Below are 12,532 nucleotides of genomic sequence, written 5' to 3'. Positions count from 1 at the left end.
AGCTGGTGGAGCCAGACACACTCTCAGTTACAAGTTTTCATAAAGGAATACAAATACAAAACATTGATACAAAGAGAATGGTTTTATGGGAATAAAACTACTTTTCATATACAACAGAAAATATAGGATTTTCTGGAATAGTTTACATATACAAGATACAGAGATACTCTTTCAAACATAAACACTTATGCACTCACTCAACTTTATGTTGATACTCTCTTTTCAAATTACTTGTATTCTCAGGGAAATAATGCACAGGTACTCCCCGAGCTTTTTGAGAAGATGGAGCTATGTTGAGTCATATCTTCTTTTGTATAACTATTTTGGTTCAATATACAATGATTGAACACATGTAAATACTTATACTTTTTAAATACAATGGTTGTTTGTACTTTGATTACTATGATGCATGTGTTGTGATACTACAATTGAAGTTCTCCACCCCCGGATGTTTCCGCCATCTGGTTTGGGGGTGTGACAGATTGGTATCAGAGCATTGTTTATAGTGAACTCAATATATCTATCCATAAAAGATATACAAACTATAAATACATTGGGGCTAGGAGCTCTGACTACAAGTATACTTTTTAAGGATTTAAGTATTTTTACAAGAAGTATACTAACACTCATACCTACAAGTACAGTATCACAGTCATAAGAACTTAAAAGTATTTGGATGTTGAACACTATAGTCAAACCTGGGCAGTTATGTAATCATATCTGGAATTAATATAGCCTGATCAACTATATTGATTTGAGATATGACCAACATGTGTTTGGGAGTGATAGTAGTGTTGCGACATGTCTAAAACTTACCCTACATGTTCAGAAGAACTATAGAACAGAACACAAAGATTAAAATACTACGGAGAATATTTTACTAACCTTACTTCAAATATAGAACCTATGGCTGAACACAATTTACCTGGAAATCCTTACAATCCATAAGATGTAGACTCAGACGAAGAACCCTTGGAGGACAGCGAATCAAGTGGTACGGATACAGAGCCACAAGTCTGCAACCCTGGGGAGCATCCCCTGAGGCAAGAGGAAGCAGAACCCATACCCGAGTGGGGCCAATACATAAACCATTGGAGTCGACAAGACGACCAATGCCCTCCCTACGGAATGGAACGAGGTTTCTATAACGTCTCGAGAGGATGAACAGCCGATAGAGCTCTTCCAGTTATAGTAAACCGAATTGCCAGACAATTCGATCAATCAAGGATGTCGATCAATCGAATCCTAGAAGTGAATACGGTTGCGCATGCGAACACTGCAGATATCCTTCGTCTTGACGAAATGCAGGATGACACCCAGCACCATACTGAAGCCCTTCAAAGGCAACTTAATGCTGCTGAATCAGAGATAAGAGAATTAACGGAGCATCAAGCTGCCCAAGAAAGGCGCTGGAAAACACAAGACGAAGCAGAACCCAACAACCGTCATAGCAACCGCCGCAAGTATTGTTCGCACTACTTCTACTTTCTACTTTCTATATCGAATGTATATATTACTTTTCACGATATGTACAAAACCGAGTATCAATAAAACAATAAGCACTTTACTTCAACAAGAGTTAGTACAATTCTCATAAACATCCTATTCCAAAGTTTTGGATCACATAAATGTTCCAGTGTTATTTTTCATGCTTTCAATACGACCGCGGAAATGTTATTTTCGATAGGTCAGTTTGATGTTGACACTTCCTCAGTATTGTGGTATATTATAGACCTGCTTTAAGGTCAAGTGTTCCAGATTACATACACTTAATATACCAATACAGTCGACATGTACATTCATACTCTTTGAAAAATAACCATTCAATTTCATATTATCCTGTTGCAAGTTGTACTTGCAGTGGATTTTTATTTCCAATTCTTTACGAAATTCATGTTGAATTAAGTGTTTAGTTCAGAGATATCAGATTCATATTTATTCTTGATATCTCACTATCTTTTTATCTATTGACTTTTATAGAAAAAGATGCCTCCTCGTAGGAATCCAAGACATATCAATATCAATGAAGCACCGACGCCACCCCCACCACCACCTCCTCAATTCGACCCCACTATGTTCCAAGCGGCGATCACGGCAGCTGTAGCTGCTGCCATGTCTCATATCCATACTCCTGGTGCTAGTGGGTCGGGAGTTGGTGCACATCCTTCTAACCATGGCGAAAGTCATGGGCATTCGCGAGAGTGCACTTATAAGGATTTTTCTAATGCCAAACCCAGGACCTTTAACGGGACTGGGGGAGTTATGGCACTAAGGCAGTGGATAGAGAAGACCGAAGCAATTTTCGAAATTTGCTCCTGTCCGGAGGGTGGCAAAGTTAAATTTGTTGCCTGTACTTTTTTAGATAGGGCCCTAAAGTGGTGGAATGGCCACATTAAGTCACTTACTCTGGTAGTGGCTAAATCTATCAGCTGGGAGAGCCTAAAAGCCATCTTAATGCGGGAATACTGTCCGCGAGGGGAAATACAGAAACTGGAGCAAGAACTATGGGGTCTTACAATGTTTGGTTCTGACATATCAACCTATACCAGTAGGTTCTGTGATCTGGTAATTCTTTGTCCGGATATGGTTCCTATGGAGAGCAAAAAGATTGGGAGATATATTTGGGGTATGTCGCCCCAAATTCAGTCAAGTGTTTTAGCTTCGAAGCCTATTACTTTTGATAGTGCCAAAGAGTAGGCACAATCTCTTATCGACCGCGGAAATCGTCAAAATTCTTTGGTTTCTACTCCAGAACAACCTAAGGAGAACAACAACAACAGCAAGAAGAAGGGTTGGAACAAGAGGAAGGGCAAATCTCCTCTAGAACCTGCAAAGAAGCAACAAGTAGTGGCAGTCCATGCTACTACTGTACCTGCTACCATACCTACCACTGTACCCGCTGCTGTCCCTAATAACCTTGCACCAACTAAGCTGTATGCTGGTAACCTCCTCAAATGCAACAAGTGCAATTTTCACCACAACGAAAAATGCCAAGAAATGCAGTGCCGTAACTGCAACAGGAAAGGGCATATTGCCCGATTCTGTAGAATACCACCCCAACCACTTAACCAAGTACCTGCCGCTGGAGTAGGCCGAGCGTGCTACCAATACGGTGATGTGGGGCATTTCAAGAAAGATTGTCCAAAAGCTGGAAATGCCGGTGGAGTTGTGTTACACCCCCAAACCAAGGATGGCGGAAACGTCCGGGGGTGGAGGACTTCATGTATAGTATCACAACAACGAGTATAATAGTTCTCAAAGTAAATACAACCATCATGGATATAATCGAAAAAGTTACACCATAGTATGTGTTTACATGTTTCAAATCGGTTACATTATGATGACAAAATGTTTGACGATTTAACGTCCCATCCTCAAAAGCGGTTGATTTCCTGTTTCACTGAATTCCTGAGAATACAAGTAGTTTGAAAAAGTGTCAACAATTAAGTTGGTGAGTTTATAAGAGTTTTATTTGAGAACGAAGTCGTTTTCCTTGTAAAAAGCGATAGAGTATGATTTCAGAAAATTCCATATTTTCTTTATTAAACGCAAAATGAACTCTCCTATGTTATGCAATAATGTACCCTAGAAGGACCTATAGATTCCTCCTATAATCACCCAGTGGATATAAGTTATATAAAATTTAAGTAAAATAAATTGTCGAATATAATGGGTCTGCCCTAGGTCCACAACCAAACAAGGAACAGGAAGTAAGGCGGGCCCACCAATTCTAGGTCGATTTCGACTAAATTCTTATATAACTCTAACATGCACACTTAGCAAATTATAGCTGAAGTCTAACAATCCTAGATGAAACGTAGTTTTAATATCATGAAAGCCATTTAGTAATAAATCTGCTACTTTGTCATGTATACTTCAAGAAAATCCCTTATTTTCCTTATAAAAGTTATGTAGCCTTAAATCCCAAGACCGAGAATATGAGTGTGTGTTTTGTACTTATGATGTTTATAATCGTAATACGTTTCCAAATAAAATCCAATATTTTCCTTATAAAAAGTTATGTAGCCTTAAATCCCAAGACCGAGAATATGAGTGTGTGCTTTGTACAGTTAATGTTTAAGTAGTTTTAAATAGATAAAACCCCTTTTCAAAGTAGAATTTTCCCTGTAAACTTGAAAGATTGTTAACTCCCTATGTGAGTTGTTATAACCATACTATAACTCGAGGACCTCGTACTCGACGTTCTTCAGGTGTCGGAATGATATGACACTTGTCACCTCAGACCTGCCGGTCTGGCTGTTGCAAGCAGCTCAGGTGCGGGTTTGTCAGACCCAATATAGATCTATACGCAACTATCACGCTCTTCCTACAAGAGATTCTGAGTATAACTATAGGACTTTTCTATGGTACTTAAGAGTACCCCGAAGGAGAATGTCTCACAATTTACATTAACTAGTTTACATATAGTTTTAGTATAAAACCTCTTCCGTGGTGGAAGTGAAATCACCTTTTATGAAATAATTAGTGATATGAAATCCATAAACTATCACTATTATAGTTTATCATGTAGTATATGAAAAACCCATTTGTTTTGAGAGTAAAACCTTTTCCATGTAGTATGCTTTTATCGGAAATTTCATAAACCATACTTATTATAGTTTATTATACGTGTTCGTAATGAATGGAAAAGTCCTTAACATGAATGACTAATTTCTGTTTATGATGGTAAACTAACAAGAATGCATCCAAACATTTAGAAACTTATTGTTATGCACTTTGCTCAACATACTACAAAAATATGGTAAGCTATGTAACTAGCTTTTACTCTTTCTGCACTGTTTTGAAAACATCATAGAAAAATCATACGAAGTCGAAAACTAAATCGGTAAACTCTGAGAGTTTAGAAAATGTGTCTAGTTTATTCATAATTTTTATTATGATTTTTAGAAGTCTCTAACTTATGTGAAAGTGTTCATATTCACAGACTGGTCCGAATTCGTTTCTGAAATGATAGGCAGTTTTGTAAAAATCACCATAAATCGTAGAAAAATCTTATGGAGATGTGCAAGTAGTCATTTTAAATTTATAAACCTAAAATACATGAATATTAAAGAGTTTTGAAAAATATTAATTTTAAGTTGGGTAAAACAGTTCGTGAACAGGTCACAACTTTTCTACGGTAAGCTGTCAAGTTAAGTTTCAAATATGTTTTGGTGTTTTAACTTGTATTCCCCCCCCCCCCCCCCAGAAAACTAAAGAAAACTAGAAAATGTAGGGGTATGAACTCACCTTGAGTGATTTATTGAAGAGTGGAAGGTTGAAGTCAAGGAGTATCAAGTCAAAAGCACTTGATGAACACGTGAAGGCTTGGATGATCCTAAGAACGATTTTTGGTGTTAAGATATGAGTCGATGATCCAAGAGTGTTATGAAATTATGGAATAACACTTGAGTTTAGATGGAATACTTACCAAAAAGTGCAGTAGCAACTCAAGAAGCACAAAGTGGTGGGAAGTAGAGAGAAATTGAGGCTCTCTTGAAGTGGTATGAGAAGTGTGTAAGTGAAGGACTTGATCAAAGTGAACAAAGAAATCCTCCAAGGATTTCTTTATATAGAAGTTGCTGGAGCAAGTTGTGAGTTTGAAGTGATGTGTGCCTTGGTTTGTGTGATGTGGATAAGGTTGGACAAATGAGGAGATGACACATAGGAGGCAAGTGGGCACACTTGACCCACTTGTGGGGTAGAATACTCTTCTTATTATAAAATAATGATTTTTAATTAAAAATCCTTGAAAAATAATTAAAATATGAGTTCTGGGGGTTAAAAATGATAAAAATATGAATTTGGTGAAAAAATCCCGTCAAAAACATCAAAAACGGGCTTAGGAAGCGAAAGTAGTCGAAAACCGGGCAATATGGACCGAACCTGCGAGGTTCGGCTCTAAGAGAGTGAGAACCGAGAGAAGGGAAAGAAGGAACCGAGAGGAGGAGAAGGGACCGAAGGGAGGGTTCGCTTCTGGTGCAAGAGGTTCGGTCCGAGGTGAGCAGTTCGGTTCTTCAGCATGGCTTCGGTCCAGGAGCTTCTTAGGGTTTCGCTTCTTAGGGTTTCGCCTCTAAGAGGTTCGGCTCTAAGAGAGTTCGGCCCTATATGGCTATTTTTCAAATAAACTTCCCGTTTCAAGCGGTTTTTGGCCAAGTTAAGGGTCGGGATGACTAAAAGAAGTTGAGAGATATCTTGAGAGAGATTTAGGAGAGATTTCACATACTTGGAGAGATTTCACATACTTGGAGAGATTTGGGAGAGATTTCACATACTTGGAGAGATTTGGGAGAGATTTCACATACTTGGAGAGATTTGGGAGAGATTTCACAGACTTGGAGAGATTTGGGAGAGATTTCACATACTTGGAGAGATTTGCGAGAGATTTCACATACTTGGAGAGATTTGGGAGAGGTGTAACCTTAGTGATTATTATCGTATAATCTCGTAATGCAAGGTTCGTGAACCCCGTTATGCTTCGTTTATGATTGTTTTAAGTCCCCGCAAGGGTCCTTAGTCGTGTTTTGATGCGTTTAACTCCCTTTTTAGGGTTTTTACATTGTTAACACATAGATTCTTCAAGACACTTGAATTCTTGACATATAAATACACATTTTTATACATAGAATAATTTTTAGCGTACAAGTACTAATTAAGTTTGACCGGTTTGACTTGTTGACCTTGACTTGTTGATTTTGACTTGAATTTGACGGTTGTCACAAGTTGGTAGGATTCTAGCACTAGGTCACGAAGAAGCGGTGGCAGACCCTGCAGTGGTCACGGGTATGTTTCTTCTCAACAATACTTATGCATGCATTCTATTTGACTGTGGTGCTGAGAGGAGCTTCGTGAGCCATAATTTTAAACATCTATTAAATTAAAACTCCCAACCACTAAATGAAACGTTTACAGTAGAAATGGCTAACGGGAAATCTGAATCCACCAACGATATATACATAGGATGTATCCTTACCTTGAATGACTTGTCTTTCCCAATAGACCTTATGCCGGTCTCTATTAAAAGTTTTGACATCATAATAGGTATGGATTGGTTGTGCCCCAACCATGCCGACATCCTATGTTATGAAAGAGCTATTCGTTTGAACTTGCCAACTAATGAAACTCTTATTATCTATGGCGACAAACCCGGAACGAACCTTTGGATCATTTCTTGCATCAAGGCACAGAAGTACCTTTGCAAAGAGTACTGTGCTTTCTTAGCTCACGTCGTAGACAAAAAGCAGGAAGTGAAAGATATCGCGAGCATTCCAGAGGTTTGCAACTTTCCCGATATCTTTCCCGATGATCTTCCAGGAGTACCTCCCGAACGACAAGTCGAATTCCGAATCGACTTAATCCCTGGAGCTACCCCTGTAGCCAAATCCCCCTATCATCTTGCACCTTCTGAAATGCAATAATTATCCAGCCAGCTTAACGAACTCCTTAGCAAAGGTTTCATAAGACCAAGCTTCTCACCATGGGGAGCACCGGTTTTGTTCGTAAAGAAGAAGGATGGATCATTCCGCATGTGCATAGACTACCGCGAGCTGAATAAACTTACCATCAACAATCGATATCCTCTACCTCTCATTGACGATTTGTTCGACCAACTTCAAGGTGCGAACTACTTCTCGAAAATAGACTTAAGATCCGGGTATCACCAGTTACGGATTTTGGAGGAAGACATTCCCAAGACCGCGTTTAGAAATCATTATGGTCATTACGAGTTTAAAGTGATGCCATTCGGATTGACGAATGCGCCTGCTGTGTTCATGGATCTAATGAACAGAGTGTGTCATCCATTCCTGGACAAATTCGTCATAGTCTTCATCGACGACATCCCTATCTACTCAAGAAGCAAAGAGGAACATGGCGAACATCTTCGTCATGTATTACAAACCCTTAGGACAGAAAAACTCTATGCGATGTTTTCAAAGTGCGAGTTTTGGATTAGGAAGGTTGAATTCCTAGGTCACGTGGTCAGTTCAGAAGGAATACACGTAGACCCTTCGAAAATCAAAGCAATTGAAAACTGGCCAGCACCCAAAACACCTACAGAAATCCGACAATTCTTAGGTCTTGCTGGCTACTATCGCAGATTCATCCAAAATTTCTCCCGAATCGCTAAACCGCTTACCACCCTGACGCAAAAGGGTGTAACTTTTAGTTGGGAAGAAAAGCAAGAAACAGCATTCCAAACGCTCAAACAAGCCTTGTACAGTGCACCGATCTTGTCTCTACCCGAAGGGACAGAAGACTTTGTAGTGTACTGTGATGCTTCAAATCAAGGGCTTGGGTGTCTACTTATGCAAAGAGGAAAGGTTATCTCCTACGCCTCAAGACAACTTAAGACGCATGAAGTCAACTATACAACACACGACCTTGAACTAGGAGCGGTGGTGTTTTCTCTGAAGATCTGGAGACATTACTTATATGGCACGAACTTCACAATATTCACGGACCATAAAAGTCTCCAGCACATCTTCGATCAGAAAGACGTGAACATGAGACAACGACGATGGGTGGAGCTACTTAACGACTACGAATGTGAAATTCTTTATCACCCTGGTAAAGAAAACGTAGTAGCTGACGCCCTTAGCAGAAAAGAATACTCGGGACGCCGAGTAAATTCGTTGACCATGACAATCCATTCACATCTGTCCACACAGATCAAAGAAGCTCAACTTGAAGCCTTGAAACCCGAAAACATGGCAGGTGAAACTTTGAGAGGAATGGATAAGAACTTCGAAGTCAGGGATGATGGAGTCTATTATTTCATGAACCGGATCTGGACACCAAAGTTCGGTGGTTACAGAGACGTGGTTATGAATGAAGCACACAAAACCCGATACTCCATTCATCCAGGTTCAGACAAGATGTATCTGGACCTTAAGAAACTATATTGGTGGCCTAACATGAAGGCCGAAATCGCTACCTTTGTGGGCAAGTGCCTTACTTGTGCCAAAGTCAAGGTAGAGTACCAGAAACCTTCAGGTTTATTACAACAACCTAAAATACCTAAATGGAAGTGGGAACGGATTACAATGGATTTCATAACCAAATTAACCAAGACTTCGGGTGGTTATGATACTATTTGGGTAACAGTCGACAGATTAACCAAATCCGCACACTTCTTGCCAATAAAAGAAACCGACATGATGGAGAAACTAACAAGAACTTACCTCAGGGATATTGTTAGACTGCATGGTGTACCAATATCTATTATTTCGGACCGAGATAGTAGATTCACCTCTCGTTTCTGGCAGTCTTTACAAAACTCTTTGGGAACTAAGCTGGACATGAGTACAGCCTACCATCCACAAACCGACGGACAAAGTGAGAGGACGATTCAAACATTAGAAGACATGTAGCGAGCTTGCATGATAGACTTTGGAAAAGCATGGGATATTCATTTACCCCTTGTTGAATTCTCTTATAACAACAGTTATCACACTAGCATAAAGGCTGCTCCATTTGAAGCCCTCTATGGCCACAAGTGCAGATCCCCTCTGTGCTGGGCTGAAGTGGGTGACACGCAGCTAGCTAGAGGTCAAACTCCTGACAGTGCTCTCACTGGTCCGGAAATTATTCGAGAAACTACCGAGAAGATCGTACAAATTCAGGAGCGACTTAAAGCTTCCAGAGATAGACAGAAAAGCTACGCTGACAAAAAGAGAAAACCCTTGGAATTCCAGGTTGGTGATCGCGTCTTGTTAAAGGTCTCACCCTGGAAGGGCATGATACGCTTTGGAAACGTGACAAATTAAATCCAAGGTGCATAGGACCCTTCAAAATTCTTGCTAGAATTGGTCCTGTAGCTTACGAACTTCGACTACCCTAAGAACTAAATAACATTCATCCTACCTTCCACGTTTCGAACTTGAAAAAGTGTCTATCCGACGAGACTCTTGTGATTCCACTCGAGGAAATCGAGTTAAACGAGAGCCTCAACTTTGTGGAAGAACCCGTAGAGATTCTGGACAGGGAACTTAAGAAAACCAAACAAAGTCGTATCCTGATAGTGAAGGTTCGCTGGAATGCAAAACGGGGACCTGAATTCACTTGGGAACGGGAGGATCAAATGCAACAGAAATATCCACATCTTTTTCCCTAGTCTATCTGAAATGCTAATTTTGGGACGAAATTCTCTCTAACGGGGGGATAATGTAACAGACCGTTATTTCAAACCTATGTAATAATGTAGGTCAATTTGTAATTCTTTTTAAAATAATAAAGAGAAATTTTAGCATACTGTGTATATTTACATAATTGACCCTCAAAAATAAATTATTAAACAATCTCTATTGGGATGAACCAAGTGATAGATATTGTAACAAGGTTTCCAAAAACATAAAGAACACAAAAATCCGAGTTATAACGAAGAAGTTATGACCAATCGAAGATCCGCGACAAAAACCGGCAAAACACTGTTCAGTGTAAAAACTGAATTTTCAATAAAAGGCTTTTTAGCCTTAACAATCTAAATGAAAGTTGTAGTTTATGTTAAACCGAGAACTTTCATAAAAAGAACGCCAAAATCTGACTTCGTATGACGAAGTTATGATTTTTCTAAGTTTCAGTATAGCAGTGTACAGCTAAAAACTCGAAATAAAGATCGAGTGATTTTTATCCAACACAACCTAAATGAGAATTGAAGGCCTCGTCATTATTAGTACAATGGCAAAAAGACAGACAAAAACGGACATCTGATGAAGAAGTTATGAATTTTTAACGGATTTTCCTGTCCCGGGCTGTTAAAAATAATAATATTAAAAATAAAGTCAAAATTAGCCGACGAAGTCTAAACGAAAGTCGTAGAGTATAATTTTACCTACGCGTGCATATAAAGAATGTCAAAAACGGAGTTCGTATGTAAAGGTTATGAATTTTAGAAGTTTTTGGCTCAAAAACCGAGAAAAATCGCATGGTCATCCTCCTGCCACGTCAAGCTCGCATGCGAGCCTCCACGTGTCACCTTCTGATAGGACCGAAGTTTGCCATGTCACCATCTTATTAGACCACAACCGAGGTCCAGTGAGCAGCCGACACCTTCGCATGAGACACCCCCTGGACACCCCCTCGGACACATGCTCTCTTCCCATTGGACCGAAGTTCGGCCCACTCAGAAGCCGCCACGTCCAAAGTCTCGCCCCGTGTACCCCTCGCATGTCCGACGCGTGTGCTGCTGACTCCTTCCTTCGCCACCTGTCCGAACACGTGGCAGCTTCGCACAGCCTCACATAGCCTCGGATCCGAGGCTTCGGCCTATATAAGGCATGCGAGGGCTTCCGAAAAACTTACACTTTTCACCCCAAATTTCACACATTTTCATATTTTTCACTTCTACAAACTTATATACAACCCCTAAAGCCCCGGTATCAAGTCTCAAACCCTAAGAAAGCCTCGAAGCCCCGAGATTCCCGAGAAGTTAACCTCTCTCCAGTCGAAACTCTGCCCAGTTTGAGCCGGTTTCTCGTCAAACAAACTCCTTTCCGGGAAACGAAACGCTGTCCAAATCACCACTTATCATGTGAGTTCATACCCCCGTATTTTCATAAATTCTACTGTTTTAGGGGGGGGGGGATACAAGCATAACACAAGAACTGTGTGTTATAAAATCATGATTTCAAATCATAATAAAACGACATTAAATCATCAAAAATACTCAAAACATTAAACTCTTTTATAAACTTATATTTTTCCCCAAAGTTCATATTTGTATATATATATATATATATATATATATATATATATATATATATATATATATGTATATAAATAAGATTTAAAAGGCTTAGGACTGATAACTCATTTTGGGTCCTTTTCCTTGTTTGGATGTGGGCTTATAGTACCGGTTATTTGTCCGAGTGTTGTTTAAATTTTACCTATATATTAAATTGTATATGTATATAAATATAAAAGTTATTTCATCAATTCAAATACCTTTGTTACATGTTGAGCAAGGGATTACATGCAAACATAGTAAAATACCGATTCAGAAAGTACATATAATTTATAATAGGTATAATTTATGATACATAGAACAATAATTCATGATTCAAGTATACTAGAATACACTGTTTTACAAGAAACAAGGGTTTTGATTCAGAACAAATCAAGGGTTTACACTTTTCAAATACGTGTTAGGAATACTAATTCAAGAACATAGTGTCAATCATTTATTTCAGAATGATTGGGTTTTCATAACTAATATACATGTAACGTTTATGTGCTTTTTATGAGACATTCAATTCAGGTTGTTTAATTCATTTTAGACAACCAAGGTAAAGTCCTGACATTATAACCAGAATCTCCAGCCCGTGGATCGAAACAAGTTGTGTGTAGATCTATATCGGGATTGACAACCCTGCACTCAGGTTGCTAGATACAGTCATGCATACACGCCAATGAGTGGCAATTGTTATCAACAGTTTAAACGCCCACAAAGCGTTTGTTTCAGGCCATCCGTCATAGTATGGTTATGATAACTCATTAAAAAGATATTAACAATACGTTAATGTATAAACAACTA

The sequence above is a fragment of the Lactuca virosa genome, chromosome 5, assembly GCF_052849685.1.
Source record: "Lactuca virosa cultivar CGN04683 chromosome 5, Lactuca_virosa_CGN04683_v6, whole genome shotgun sequence".
Classification (NCBI taxonomy): Eukaryota; Viridiplantae; Streptophyta; class Magnoliopsida; order Asterales; family Asteraceae; genus Lactuca; species Lactuca virosa.
This window is presented reverse-complemented; position numbering follows the sequence as displayed.